This window comes from Bidens hawaiensis, unplaced genomic scaffold, assembly GCF_021521415.1.
Source record: "Bidens hawaiensis isolate Kalapana, Puna unplaced genomic scaffold, B.hawaiensis_p1.1 tig00014916_1, whole genome shotgun sequence".
NCBI lineage: Eukaryota > Viridiplantae > Streptophyta > Magnoliopsida > Asterales > Asteraceae > Bidens > Bidens hawaiensis.
Window position 1 is genome coordinate 78239 of NW_027492325.1, and position 16539 is coordinate 94777.

The following is a 16539-nucleotide window of genomic DNA, read 5'->3' on the forward strand; positions in this document are numbered from 1 at the left end:
AACCCACCCTAAAGGAACTTGGTCTTTTTTTTTTTTTCTTTTTCATGGGCGCCGGTACCCTTTATTAGAATTACCAATTTTGAAACACAAAGTGTGTTTAAAATTATGGAAATTTCTAAAATGTGTCTTTTATTCAACAAATTCAATTCTAGTTTAGTAAAAAAGAATAATATATTTTAATTTGAATTTTCAAAACAACTACAAATTTGAGTTTTTTTAACAACAAAAAATAATATAACCACTATTAGGATGTTGAATAAACATGACAACCAGACAGCCCAGAAGCAAGCTAACTGCTTGCACCTACGGGCCAACCAGCTAGGAGTTCGGGCTATGACTACAAGCCAATTGAAGAATGAGCCGACATCTCATAGGCAATGGCTTGGTTAAAAGAACCCACCAGAGCAGTAGCGAAAGATTTCTCACGTTTACTCCAAAGCATTATGGTTTATAGGATGATATGTTGGCGTGTTCAACCATAAATGCCGATACTTCGATTATGGTTTATAGGATCATGTTATCTCGCGTGTTCATTATGGTTTACAGGATCATGATATCCCACAAATACTAAGATTCTAGAGAATAGAGAATGTTGATACTATATTATTAACTAACAAATTAGTTATTTTAGTGTACCTCTTTCCCCGTATTTTTCTAAGGGAGGCACTAGTGGAAGAATGACATGCTTGGTTATTTGAGATTACGACGACTACATGTCATCGATTCAATTCATCTCAAACTTATTGATAGTTCCCTCTAAACAAAGAGGGTATAAATAGAATTCTCATCATCCTAGTGATTGTGTGTATTTATATACTTATTCCTAATAGAACATATTCAAAATCCAAATTAACGATTTTTCTTCGATGTGTAAGCTCCAATTCTAGTGCAAACATTAAACCACTCTACAATGACACAAATATGAGCAAATGGTACCAGGTATATTCAATACCAATTCGGTACCCACTTTTTGAGGTTTTCAGGATCGGTACTTTGGTACTGGTATGATACCAGTATTTTACCGATTTTTCCCTTCAAAAATACCATACCGTACCAAGCACTTCTATTACCGGTACCTATTTTTGACGATCAGCAATTTCGGTAACAGTACAATTTAGACGTTTAGTACCGGGCTCATCCCATCACATCAATGGCAACACTTGCACACTATTTTATTGATAGACGTAAACTACAAGGTTAGGTAATTACGTTTAAAGCCTTGATTACTTACAAAGGATACCATTTCAATAAGCTGCCCTTTGCTCATGTTCTTCTGCACACAAAAGAGAACCTCCCAGCAACAGTTTTTAACAGTTATTCATAGATTACAACAATACCAAACATCGTTTATAGCTGTCACACGAAATTAAGACACAAGAAACAAGTCAAGAAAATTAAGAACGGACATTCTTTCACGAAGCATCAACTGAAGCATACGCAGCATCGGCAGACGAGGTGTCCATATCATTTATACCCAACTCCTCATTTTGCTCCCATGATTTCTCGTACTCGTCAACTGAAATTTCATGCAAATTATTTCTCACTATTTTTCTCACAAATATGGACATTCATATTTTCAACAAAATAAAAAAAAAACATTGCCGAAGACTTGAAACAAACTTACAAGTTAACTGTCGGTCATCTTTAATATCATCAGTAGCCGGTGCAATGAAAGAGTTTGCCAGAGCATCGTCTAAGATCAGTGTCCACGGTTCTTCTATATTCAGAAGCTGCATCCGTAAAATTATCGTTTTAAGCAAAGACCGATTATCATGCAAAAGAACAATATAGAATCAAGATCCGTAACGTTAATTTCTTAGATTGAAGTGTGAACACATTCTCTAAGATTCTGTAAACGGACTGACGTTCACCGAACATATCGTGAACCGTTCACCGGGAAGTTCGTTTATTTAATAAACACAAGTTAAATGAACGTGAACAAAATAGTTTGTTCATTTAGTTAAAACAAACGAACATGGACACATGTCTCATTCGCTCATTTATGTTCTTTAGTTTACGCTCATTAATAAAACTTTTTAGCACAACAGATTTTTATTATTCACGTTACTTTTAACTAGTTTTATCTCAGGTTATGAAGCGTCCGTTTATACTGTTAACGAACGGACATAAACAAACACTGACATGTTCATTTTCTTAAGGAATGAACATGAACCACAAAACCACGTTCGTCTAGCTGTTCATATTTGATTCTTCGTTTGCTTAAAGTTGAATGAACGAACACGACAGGCTACATCTGTGTACGTTCTGTTGGATTACAAGCCTGGCAATTTGATAGGTTTACTATAAGATTCATACCTTGTTGAGTCTTGCCCTAAAGTCCAGCCACCTGCTTCTTCTATCCTCATCCAGACTATCTCCAAAAGTGAACCCATGCACTCTCTCAAGACCTTCATGTACAGATAAACATACTTTTCAATTTTGCAAATTTCAAAAGCATCAGGGGCCATTTTGTAAGGCTCATAAAGATCAGGGTCCAGGGACTGTTTCAGATCTTTCAAAGTTAGAGCAGCTTTATGCAAGCCCAGTTTCTGCAAGATCTAGTAAATAACAGGGGTGCAATGAGCCGAGCCGCTTGCGAGCTACTCGAGATCCGATCGATTAAAACGAGCAAAACCTCAAATAGAGCTAACTAGTTATCGAGCCTTGTATGGGAAGATCAAGCCTAAACGAGCAACTCTATTTGACTTCTTTGCATTAGTTTATAATGCATAGCCAAGCATTGGCTCATTTAAGGTACTGCACACAAGCTCCTCAGAAATATACACAAATAGTAGTTAAAAATTGTATATTAATAGCGAGCCGAGCCCGAGCTTGAAAAAACAACTCACAAGATGAGCTCGGGCTTTATAAAAAGAGCTCGAAATGAGCCGAGCTTGAGCTTAGTCAAGCTTGGGCTCGTTCACACCACCAGTATATAACATCAGCTGAAGAAAAAACAAAGTGTCAAGATGAACTCACTTTCACTGATTTTAGTGACCAAACCTTCCACGGTTGTCACAAGACCTCCCAATGTGCCACCTGCAAGCTCCAAATCGATCTCCGGGATTTTCACACTTGCAGTGTCTGACTGGTAACACAAGTGACGTGTTAAACATTCAAAAAGAATACTATGATTAGATATATATGAATATAAGCTAAGACATACCTTAATCACATCACGTCTTAAATCTTCAACATCTTTCACCACTAATGTCACTTTCTTTCCTTTTGCAGGTATAGCACCACCCGCCTTTAACTGCAAAGAAACAGATATTAACCAACCATACAAGAACATGCAACCAATGGCCCAAAATTCGGCATCTTAATGAACGGTTACAAAGTACAAACCTCAGAATTTTTATATCCACAAGCATCACACGTAGATGCCATCACGACCACTTCTTGGAAGTAAGGAATCTCTTTGAATAGTCAAGCTAAACAAAACTTACACGAACGAACAAGTTCTTATTAAATAACAAAGAGAAAATAAATCATTTTATAAATAAGGCTGTTTTCCTTTAAGCACCAAAGGATACTGGTTACAAACATCCGAGTCTCACATCTAACAGCACAAGCACCGCATGTTGATGGGAAAGTCATTACCTGCCACATGATATATATATATATATATATATTATAAACTAGTGTTAAATGGTAAGTTTAACTAGAATGAAGAACGTATTGTAAGCTCCATAACGTAACATTCAAAACCCAGTTTCATATGCTGCTTGTACATAGTCTCTCCAGTGGCACTGACTCAGAACAGATTATTTTCTTTCCTAATTAAAATAAATGAACGTGAAAATTATCACATGTAAATCATTATAATACAATACCTCTTCTGGTGCAGTATACCGGAAAAGGCTTTCTGCAAACTCTGCGCTATTTCCCTGAGCAATAGCTCGTCTTCCAGCAACTGCTCCAACCGATCCATGCGGTTCAGATATTTGATTATTTGATGATGCGTCATTTTCATGTTCTCTCGTTTGTGATTGGTCAACAAGATATCCGATCAGCGTTTGTTGCTCGGGTGTTCGTTCATAGAAATCAATACTTAACGATGGATCTGGAGAGGGAGCATACCTACGATTACAATACAAACCGTAAGTGTTAATATGTTAACAATATATATATGCAACACATATTGCACGTTGGATACAAACACAAAATGAACTATTATGATGAAAATTACGGGTTTTCTATAAAGCTGTTGCCAGCTGGGTCGTCTAATATGAAGGTAAAGGATGATGTTCCGGATGCACATGCTCTTAGTTTTAGTATGAAGTCGTCTATAGCCTCGGCGGTTTGTGGATCAGCTTTCTGAAAAGGTTCAAACATGAGAGTAGAAAGTGAAATAAATAAAAAACGGTGATGAGCAGACAAACCTTTCTTTCTTCTTGAAGTGCCTGTAATTGATCTGCAGCTCGGACCAGAACTCCTTCCACCTGAAACAAGTGTACATGAGATGCCAACAAACAGAACAGAACAGAAGAGAAAAAGTGAAATAGGAAGATACCGTGGATAGAGATCCTCACTGCGACTCTGGAGGGATCTCAAAATCTAGTTGAGGTATCTGCATTGCAGGGAAGAATGGTCAATTGAGGGTTGACTTGCAAATTGAAGAGGTAGGTCCCAGCAGAGCCCAGTTGGACCCGCAAGACTCACCTTAAACAGGGACGTCTGCGCAGAGACCAACTGGATCCGCAGGACCAACCATGCTCAGAGACGTGACGTCCTTACGCGCAGTACGCAAGCTGGTCCCGCAGGAAATGCCTCCCAATGGTGAAGGACTCCGCCTGTCCCCGCAGCCTCGGATACAAGCCATTAGGGAAGGCCACCCGCGCAGCATGGCTACACGCACAAGGCACTTAGCTCTCGATCATTCAGTGTCACCTGAAGGAATGAGCCAAGCCGGGAGCAATCCCGCACAGAGGCGGGAGGGGGAATACTCCCGCCCAAATAAGCCAGTCTGTATACTGAAGGACCTTTTACTGTACCTGACGAGGTATGGGCGAAAGATCTGATCAGGGATACGACAGCTCACTGATACAGTATGGCGAGCAACATGCTCCTGTACTGTATCACTATTAGCCGCTGCCTACTCACCAACTACTGTCATACCACGTGCGTAGCCGGCAGTTGGTGGAAAGGGAATAGTATACAGCAGGCCTGGTCACTATCAGCCGCTGCCTACCCACCAACTACCAGCAGGGCACGTGCGTAGGCTACTGTTGATGAACAGGAACACTGTTGCAGCCGGCCATACCTCCTTGGAAACCTACCTTCGGCTATAAATACCCCAAATGGTATGATCATCTGAACACATTACATTATCATATTATCATCATAATATACCTGATATCTGCTCTAGCAATCTCTTAATATACTTTTATATTTAAAGAGCAATCTAGTCTGATTCTCACGCCGGAGGGTGGTCACAAGGAGGAACCCCCCCCCCTTCTCAGTGACGAGCTCACGGTGTCTGTTTTGCAGGTTATCAGAAGAACCATCTTCCAAGGGTCTAACCCCTCGTGGGAAACAGCTATCCAACCCCCAGGTTACCAGTAATCTGCCCGGGGTCCGGTTAGTGTTTCTTCATTGGCGCCATCCGTGCATAAAGCTAGAACTTTATTTTTCTCCAGTTTTTTCAAACTTCTACAAAGATGGTTAGAGAAATTCCGGTAACCACAACCCCAGCTACTGGGATGAACACCGGCAACACAGCTTTTACGAACACTACCCCGACTACCGGAGCCGGGGCAAGTGAAGTAAATTTTACGAACACTACCCCACTTACCAAAGCTGGGGCAAGTGCAGTAAATGATCGCCTACTGGGATCCACCGATACCCAGTTTGAAAAACGAAGACTCCCCCGCCAGACTCTCGATGAAGTTAAGGCATGGGCGGAGGCACGACAAAAGGAATTGCAGGCTGAGTTGGACGAACGCTTGCGTTCCGTGCAACAGGCCGACGAATTCGAATACTGGGAGGATGACTCGGAGGAATCCGACTCCGACGCGAACCCTCGCCATAGGGCAAAAGGGAAGCGTAAGGAAACGGAATCCCAACCGAAAAGGCATTTTGGACAAGCCTTCAAACCAAAAAGCACAGGTGGAAGTCCACGAGACTTCTCTAAAACGTTCAGACCAAACGTTGCAAATGCAGGAACGTCCAAATTTGCAAGGGACATTGCTGAAGCAATCGCCCCAAAGAGTGCCAAACAAATGCCCAACATAGGCACATATGACGGTATATCTGATCCAGACGATCATTTGAACAGGTTCATAGCAGGGGCAACCGTCAGCAATTGGACGGAACCCACGTGGTGTTACATGTTCCAAATGACGCTGGTTGGGGCTGCTAGAGCATGGTTCGATCGTCTACCGGTCAACCACATCTACGACTGGGCAGACTTCCAACAGAAGTTTAGCCAACACTTCAGCCAGCAACGAAAGTATACCGAGGAGCAATGGACAATCCTCAAATGCATACGAGAGGAAGATGAATCTCTGCCAAACTTCATCACTCGCTTCAACTCAAAGAAGCTAAGTTTGGGCAATATCAGCGAAGATCTTGTTCGCGCTGCCTTCATCCAGGGCGCACATGACCCAGAGCTCATCCGCACCCTAACGGGTAAAGATGGCATGCCATCCACATGGGATGGCATCATGACAGCAGCAAAACGCTATGCGGAAACAGAGAAGCAACTGGGTAGAGATCTCCCACAGAGCACAAACCTCTACACCCAGAAGACGAGAGAAGACAACGTCCTCACCGCCCGACTAAATAAAAAACGAAAGCTAGGCATTTGGCAGTCAAGGGTAAACTTTGACACCTCATCCGGCTTGAAACATCGGTTGGGCGGAAGGGATAATGTACAGTCGCACCGGAACTCCAGATGGACGCCACTCACCAAAAGCGTCACTGAGATATTCGCCACTGAAGAGCTCCCATGGCCAAAGCCTCCAATAATCCGACATCGTCACGATGCTGATCGGAGCAAATACTGTGACTTTCACAAGACAAAGGGCCACAACACTGAAGAATGCATAGATGTAAAAGATATGGTCGAAGCATTTGTCAGAGATGGGACGCTCGCGCACCTCGTGGCGTAATAAAGGCTGAGCAGGCGAGTGCGTGTAGAACCCCAGCTGGGGAAAACACGAATCAAAATTCCAGCTTCAATATCGAGACTACATGCTGCGTAAAGAACGAGATCCCGAACCAGGTGCGTATCGGCTCGATGGCACTCCCATCCCAACATCATGGAAGGGAGCTCATTTACACAATTTGCATGTAAATCAATTCCAATTTGTAAAGGAAAGGCCAAGAGCCACTTCTAATGGAAATGATTCTCTTTAAGAACATCGAAGCTGATGATTTTACATTTATACTTTTCTGAACACTAATATGCCGGTTTTCACCGCATAATTACGTGAAGTCATTGCATGGGAAGGCGGTCCTAACCGCACGAACCCAATAACGTGACAAACCTTCACGCAGGTCAGTTTGGGAAAAAGTTCAGCACCCAAAAATGAAAGTGCCGGTCTATCCGCATGAATCATTAAAGGAAACTGAATAATAACCTATCAACAACCGCGCGTCGAACGGTTAAACTATGCAACACTGGTGACGGCGTTCACATTACGTGAAGTCGTTGCGTGGGAAGGCGGTCCTACCCGCACGAACCCAATAACTTGACAAACCTTCACGCAGGCCAGTTGAAGGGGAAGAGTTCAATTATCCTATTAAATGAAAGTGCCGGTCTATCCGCATGAATCATTAAGGAAACTGAATAATAACCTATCGACAACCGCGCGTCGAACGGTTCAAAACAAAATTCTTAAAAAGGATAAGGAAAACCTACACGCAGGTCAGATAAGGGTAAAGTTTTGCCATCCTACTAAGTGCAAGTGACGGTTCTACCCGCACAATCACGAAAGAGGAAGCAAAACTTCACACCTATTATCAACCACGTTCAAAGGTTAACTTATCCTCAAAAGGATGAGGAAAACCTACACGCAGGTCAGATAAGGGTAAAGTTTTGCCATCCTACTAAGTGCAAGTGACGGTTCTACCCGCACAATCACGAAAGAGGAAGCAAAACTTCACACCTATTATCAACCACGTTCAAAGGTTAACTTATCCTCAAAGGATGAGGAAAACCTACACGCAGGTCAGATAAGGGTAAAGTTTTGCCATCCTACTAAGTGCAAGTGACGGTTCTACCCGCACAATCACGAAAGAGGAAGCAAAACTTCACATCCATTATCAACCACGTTCAAAGGTTAACTTATCTTAATGCCTTAGAAATTTTGAAAAGGAAAACCTACACGCAGGTCAGATGAAGGTTAAAGTTTAGCCATCCTACCAAGTGCAAGTGACGGTTCTACCCGCACAATCACGAAGGAGGAAGCGAAACTTTAACCCATTATCAACCACGTTCAAAGGTTCTTATTCTAAACACTTGGAAAATTGCTAATTTAAACTAAGTATGCAAGTCATAAGTTTATAAAGCAAGGAACCCAAAGAAGGAAATAACAATCTTATACGCAAAAAGATTAATATTTCAAGAATATATTACAAGAATGGCCGGGTAACTACCCGCCTAAAAGAAAAAAAAAAAAAACTATACAAGTCTATCTTAGCAATGGGAAGGGATCTTCAGGATCAAGCTTCAGGGCCGCTTCCACTTGGACCCGCTCCGTCAGAAGAACGGGGTGGTTCGAGGAACGCTTTGAGGACAGCTAACCCATCATCAGCAGCAGCTACTTCGTCCACCTTCTCCACCACTGGATGCGGGAAGGCGGCGTATTGGTTCAATGCTTGGTCATAAATGGCTTCGGTATCCACATTGAACAAAGGGAAGTTGGAAGGCGGGACGCCTTTCTCAACAAACCCTAGACCAAGCAAGAAGCCGGCCTTTTCCCCATCCTCATGAGAAGCGTTGAGGGCTGCGGTCATAGCATCATCGTAAGAGGTCTCTGAAAAGACCCGACGCACAACCTACAAAGAAAACACAAGTATTAGAACCTTTTCTTACAAAAGAAAAGCGTGAAGATAAAACTAAACATACCTGAGGCAACGCTTCTCGAAGAAGCCATTGGAGGGCAGCTTGAGCTTCGTTATGGGCGCGTTCGGCTTCGCTCTTGTTAAGGTTGGCAAGTAAAACTTCCTTTGCGGCAGCCTCTTCGACGCCCTTAAGCTTCCGCTGGGTCTGGTCAAGCACCCCCCTCTGGTCCAGGATTTCCTGGAGTTTCTTGGCATCTTCCATTGCCAAGGCATCATGAGCGCGTTGGAGAGCCTCTAATTTGCCTTTCAGCTCCTCATTCTCCACACGCAAAGGCTCAGCAACGGCTTCAGCCTTGGCAGCCCTCTCGGTTGCGTTTCGCGCAGTCTCCCTGGCCAGCCGAAGCTGTTCATTCACAGCTTGGGCAGCCTTGGAGCGGGCCTCGAGTCGCGCCTGAACTTCAACCTCGAGGGCCTTGAAGGCCTTCTCCTTGTCGGCGGCAGCTGCCGCCAGCTGTTGGTTCTCCTCCCGAAGAGCACGCGCCTCAGATATGTCCTTGGCGCGAGCTGCTTTCAACTTGTCGTTTTCACGACAAAGCAGCTCGACGCGCGGCTGCATCCGGGCCTGGAGAACCCGAAGCTCATTAGTTAGCCTACCCTCCTGGTAGCTAACCATGGCTTCCCCCAACGCACCCGGAGGAGCAGCGTGGCGAGCCCAGTCCACGCACTCCACAGGTGTGCGAAGGGTTGTTCCTCGGCGTATGTTCCATCGAGGAACATACACTTCATTGGAATCCGACACTGCAAAAGAAACAAAAGCAGTAAGGAAAAGATGATAAAAAACATAAGGGAAAAAGAAAGGAACCCTACGCACCTGTAGGGTCAATGACAGGCCGATAGCCGCCAAACCCATCACCTGAACCTAAAGGAAATCCATCCAACAGGTCAGGCAGACGGGAAGGTGGCAAAAATCGGCGGGAAGCCCTACGCGTACCTGATGGTCCGGCCATCGGTGCCGGTGGCGCGGGCATGGTGGCAGCCGCCGTGGTCGCCGTTGTGGTCGCCGCCGTGGTCGCCGCCTTGTAAGCAGCAGCAGTAACCGCCGGCTCTGTGAAGGATGCTGTAAAAATCGCACTCACAGCCGGCGGTGACGTCATCTCTGCCGGAACAGTTGGCTCAAAGGAATGAGCAACTGGACCAGCGGATGCAGGCGCAGGCGCCTGGGTCGACGCCTCGGGAAGGCTGACCGAGCCTACCGTCATTGGCGGGGAGATACTCCCCTGCGCTTCACCCCGGAATGCGTCAACACCCACGCCTGCACAAAGAAGAAAGTGTTAGATAAATTTATAGTGATAAATCTGCAAAGACATTATGATTGTACTTACGGGTTTTCTTGACCCTGAACGTACGGACGGGCGGGGAGGAACCCGATGGAGCCGGCCTCTTGGTACCGGTCACCGTCGTCTTCGTTGGTTCTCCGGAGGTAACGGTCGTAGCCTCCGGAGCAGTGGTCTCCTCACCACCGGGGTTCCCCGCCACCTCTTCACTATCTGACTCCGAGTCAGAGAGAACCACCGGACCAGCCGTGGAGGCCTTCTCCTTCCCTTTCCCGCCGGCAGTAGCTTTCTTCTTCCGCACCAGTGGAGGAGCATCTGAGGATTCCTCAGAAGAAGACAGGTCAAGAATTCCAACAGCGGGTACAGCATTAAGGGGTTGAGGAAAGAATATCGCCTTACCTGGCCGCCGGTGGCTCAGGATCTCGTGGCCCAGCGGATAGACCTCCACAAAACGATCCGCCGTTTGCTCCAGGATGGGCAACTCGCCCTCGTCCAAAGCACGAGTACCCATCCGCGCGGGACCGTCGGTTTCCCGCGGGAACAGAAGCGACTCCAAATTATTTCCCTCTGAAAGAAAAGAAACAGTTAGAAGACAAACTTGTATCAAAAAGAAAGACAAGACATACCATAGGGAATAGAGTTCAAACCGTATTCGAGAAGGATGGGAACCTGAGACGCATCTTTCCACACCCGGCTCATCCCTAACATAACCATCCCGGATTCCGCAAACCGGTAAACCGGAGATTGGACCCGGGATATCTTCGAAAACCATTCCGCCTCCTGGTAATTGGTGGCGTGAAGGCTCGGTATCGCTTGGCCATTTTTAAACTTCATGGCAAGGGGGATGGCGCGGGCAGAAATATAGAAGAATTCCTGCTTCCACGCGCGAAGACTGCGCTCGGTGTCGCAAATCTTCAGACCCTTAATACGGGTCGTCAGGGTGTACCACCCCTGGATGCACCTCCAGGTATAGAAGGTCATCAGGCGGTCCACATGGGGCTCGATGCCCAAAATCCGGCACACCCACTCAAAATGGCGAATCTTGGCGATCGCCATGGGGTGCAGCTCGGTCAAATGAACACCGTGCCTCTCAAGGACACGGTAAACAAATTTTGTCAACGGGAATCTAAGATTCCCATAGACAAAAAATGCAGCATAAACCCCGATCTTGCCTCTGGGGGCATCGTACACGGTCTGGTGGGATTCAGGAAACTCAGGCTCGAGATGATCGAGCATGAACTTCCTGACAACATACCGGTACTGATCGCCAGGCAGAGCACACTGGCACTCGCCAGCAGTACCCCTGTCGTCAGCTATAGCCTCAGCATCACGAGAAGACATCTTGAAGAGGAAGAAGAGAACGATTTCGAGAGAATGCTCGATTGAATAAAAGAGTATTCGCCGGAAATCGCCTTAAAGATGAAGAGAAGTGTGAATTGCAAATAACCCTCTCCCCCTTTATATAGTAATCGCAATTAATGCGGTGAATTTAATGCGGAGGAGAGAGAAATCGAAGGTGCAATGAAACTATGACACGTGGCAAAAAGCAAGCTGGCAACAGCTGTTGAAAGGACGTGTGCCAGTAATTTCGCGGCCACGCGCCCGAAAAATCGCGCCCACGCGCCTGAAAAAGCGACTGGAATGACCATGTTCTGTCACGTCACCATAACTTCCTGCACGTCCTGACAGTCAGAAGAAACCGTCGCACGACGTTTCAGAGGTTTGGACTGTTCTTATCTTTTCACCAACTCTTCGAATTTCAAAATTCAAAATTCGAAAATATTAAAAAGCGGGAAAGTACCCCTTACCTTGGCAAACAAGTAACCATAAGCCGGGTGCGGGTACAGTTTAAAGGCAAAACCCTTCACATACCTAGCACCCGCAGGGAACTGAAGCCAAGTAAACCTTGGTGAACAAGTAACCGTAAGACGGATGCGGGTACAGTGTTAAGGCAAAACCCTTCACATACCTAGCACCCGCAGGGAATTGAAGCCAAGTAAACCTTGGTGAACAAGTAACCGTAAGACGGATGCGGGTACAGTGTTAAGGCAAAACCCTTCACATACCTAGCACCCGCAGGGAATTGAAGCCAAGTACCTTGGCAAACAAGTAACCGTAAGACGGATGCGGGTACAGTGTTAAGGCAAAACCCTTCACATACCTAGCACCCGCAGGGAATTGAAGCCAAGTACCTTGGCAAACAAGTAACCATAAGCCGGGTGCGGGTACAGTGTAAAGGCAAAACCCTTCACATACCTAGCACCCGCAGGGAACTGAAGCCAAGAAAATCTTGGCGAACAAGTAACCGTAAGACGGCCGCGGGTACAGTGTTAAGGCAAAACCCTTCACATACCTAGCACCCGCAGGGAATTGAAGCCAAGTATTCCTCGGCAACCAAGTAACTACAAGACGGGTGCAGGTACAGTGTAAAGGCAAAACCCTCCACATACCTAGCACCCGCAGGGAATTGACGCCAGGAATACCTTGGAAGTAAAGTAACCGTAAGACGAGCGCAGGTACAGTGTCAAGGCAAAACCCTTCACATACCTAGCGCTCCGCTGGGAATTGAAACCAAGAAGGATCTTCTGGGCAATGCTTGCGGAAACGGAAATAACATCCCCGCATAGCGGGAACGTCGAGAACTACGTTGTTGGAAGTTCCAAGATGGAATTGATGGTTTTAACATAATTGATCACTATGTTCAAAACTACCAAAACCTCATGGAAAATACATACAACTGGGACTCAAGGCTCCTGACTTGCGAGGAGGCTACAGACCTACCCGCATCATACCCAAAGACCAAGCAGGAAACTCGGGCATTCCTGCAAGTGACAAGGACTTCCGCGGAAAGAATCCCCATGGAAAACCTTACAAAACCCTTTTCAAAACCCTTTGCTCAAGTCCAAAAGTTCACCTCACTTTATTAAACACGCATGAGAAGAACATTGGACTGGGGGGACTTGAAGAGGTAGGTCCCAGCAGAGCCCAGTTGGACCCGCAAGACTCACCTTAAACAGGGACGTCTGCGCAGAGACCAACTGGATCCGCAGGACCAACCATGCTCAGAGACGTGACGTCCTTACGCGCAGTACGCAAGCTGGTCCCGCAGGAAATGCCTCCCAATGGTGAAGGACTCCGCCTGTCCCCGCAGCCTCGGATACAAGCCATTAGGGAAGGCCACCCGCGCAGCATGGCTACACGCACAAGGCACTTAGCTCTCGATCATTCAGTGTCACCTGAAGGAATGAGCCAAGCCGGGAGCAATCCCGCACAGAGGCGGGAGGGGGAATACTCCCGCCCAAATAAGCCAGTCTGTATACTGAAGGACCTTTTACTGTACCTGACGAGGTATGGGCGAAAGATCTGATCAGGGATACGACAGCTCACTGATACAGTATGGCGAGCAACATGCTCCTGTACTGTATCACTATTAGCCGCTGCCTACTCACCAACTACTGTCATACCACGTGCGTAGCCGGCAGTTGGTGGAAAGGGAATAGTATACAGCAGGCCTGGTCACTATCAGCCGCTGCCTACCCACCAACTACCAGCAGGGCACGTGCGTAGGCTACTGTTGATGAACAGGAACACTGTTGCAGCCGGCCATACCTCCTTGGAAACCTACCTTCGGCTATAAATACCCCAAATGGTATGATCATCTGAACACATTACATTATCATATTATCATCATAATATACCTGATATCTGCTCTAGCAATCTCTTAATATACTTTTATATTTAAAGAGCAATCTAGTCTGATTCTCACGCCGGAGGGTGGTCACAAGGAGGAACCCCCCCCCCCTTCTCAGTGACGAGCTCACGGTGTCTGTTTTGCAGGTTATCAGAAGAACCATCTTCCAAGGGTCTAACCCCTCGTGGGAAACAGCTATCCAACCCCCAGGTTACCAGTAATCTGCCCGGGGTCCGGTTAGTGTTTCTTCACAAATAAATAAATAATATTGGATGAATAATAACAAACAAACCTTAATTGTAGCAGTTTCAGATTTCAGGACTTGTCGATCAAGCATCTGTGCGTGCCATTTAATTTAATTTAATTTAATTTAATTATAGATAGTTAAGTTAACCAGTCGAGTCCACATTATTTATTTGTGTTGAATAAGAATACCTTTTGATCATCAGCTGATGAGACTTCCAAACGATAGCATGAACCTTTGGGTTGTATTTCACCTGCAAACTGGACCTCGTTATTCCTCTTGCTGCAATGAGGACACTCGAAGGCTGACAACAAAATCTGCAAATAAATGAAACAACAACAATAATAATAATAATAATAATAATAATAATAATAATATTCACAACCAGGAGTGTACAACGAGTAATTAATTACCTTTCGAAAGTGTGGAATCAAGGTCAACAGGAATCTGGTTGTCCCCGGTATGTATGTATGTATGTAAGTAACAACATAACAGCATATTAATTAAAATCAATCAAAAAACAAAGAATGAAATGAAATGAAACATATTCTATTACTTTTACTTACATTTTGACCGCATCGCATGCAGAGGCTTTCGACCTGGTGCATCATCGTCATCCGTTGTAACAGCTTCAACAACAGACCTAACATCCATTAATTACTCTTTATTTATTTATTTGAGATCAACACCAAAGAAGAAATGAGGAGGATGGATGATACTCTCACAATCGTCGATTTTATTTTTAAATATATTTATGGTCTAGAAGCAGCAGGAAGGAAGGATGGAGAATAATAATACGATATGATATCATATTTATGGGGTCCACCACACCCAACCGAAATTCAAGACACTCACCCTGGCCGTATAGGGTACAAACGGGGTTTTGTCACATATAGTCCCCTTATTTTATACTTTAGTATAAAACTTGCCATTTTAATACTTTTTTCTAACACCGTTTATTTTTGTCCGTTAAGTCAGGGGTAACTTAGTAATTTTTATTTTATTTTTTGTTTCTCATTTCTTTTAATTATTTCCCCCTTTAAAATTTCATTTTCATCTCTATTTAAACCCTACATCAAAACTTCAATCGTTCATCTTCCCACACCCCCTCCATTTCCGCCGTCAACCACCACCACATACCGACCTCACCCACCTGCCATCATGCCATATAATTTGAAGAACAACAAAATGTTCATCTTGCGTGCCAGAGCTCAAACTCCTCCTCTCCGCCCTTCTCATATTCTACTCCCTCATTACACTCTTTTAGATTGGTCGGCGACAACGATTGTAGGCCGGAACTTGCTCCGCCGCCGTCGCATAACTTAAACTCTCTCTTCACCGCCTGTAATTCCATATCGTCGCTACCTTCCATGCTTTCTGTTGTTACACCGGCCACCACAGCGGGACTACATATTCGATCCCTACTCTCTCGGCGACCACGGTGGGCCTACAGATCTAACTCATATCCATACTCTCAACATTCTCAATTATTAACTTTATTTGTGATGTCAGCAGTTGTTTTTATAATTAAACAAGCATATTAATTTGCTAAAAACCAATTCTCAAATGTCTATTTTTCTACATTTTGACTTTGAATCTAATTCAAATGATATGATTATTGATACATACTTTGAACTCACCCAAAAACTTCAAGAACAAGATATCATTAACTTCTTTTGTAGAAATTCAGATAATTCGTTTCAATATCCAAATCCAAATTTAGGCTTTTGATGGATAGAGGATGAAGAGCTGTAATCGATGGATTGATGTTATGAGATGGGGATTTAGGTATACATGATAGAAAGGGGGAAATCATTTAAAAGAAAAGAAAAAATAAATTAAATAGCGAAGTTACTAAATTACCTCTGACTTAACGGACAAAAATAGACAGTTTTAGAAAAAAGTACTAAAATGACAAGTTTTATAAATGTGAAGTAGCCATTTGCAATAAATTCAAAAACAATACTAAAGTTGCGTAATTGAACAAACCACATGTACTAAAATGACACTTAACTCTTTTATACCCTATCCACATGGTATAGCGGCAGATAAGATACCAGACAACCTACAATAATTAAATTAGTCAAACCTGGTACTCTATACTCTGTGGATCGTCTTGTACGCGATGGATTGAATCAAATCTCAATTTTTAAGCCTTCCATATATCACAATTCACAAATACAACCCAACATACATTACACACAACATAAAAAATGTCGTGGTATGATCATTTGTTTCCAAGCTCGAACGAAGAGCAA

General features: G+C 44.4%; 1 pseudogene across 1 annotated transcript; it reads right to left on the reverse strand.

The window, feature by feature from the left end:
• Window positions 1-1017: 1017 nt before the first annotated feature.
• On the reverse strand, window positions 1018-14944 carry LOC143548165 (zinc finger chaperone ZPR1-like; annotated as a pseudogene). Its single transcript, XR_013137900.1, has 15 exons — window positions 14850-14944; window positions 14695-14741; window positions 14473-14598; window positions 14330-14374; window positions 4517-4573; window positions 4386-4445; window positions 4193-4320; window positions 3837-4083; window positions 3537-3603; window positions 3349-3419; window positions 3167-3256; window positions 2980-3088; window positions 2317-2408; window positions 1625-1730; window positions 1018-1516 (listed from the first exon to the last, which is right to left on the reverse strand). The product of XR_013137900.1 is annotated as a zinc finger chaperone ZPR1-like (transcript).
• Window positions 14945-16539: the final 1595 nt, after the last annotated feature.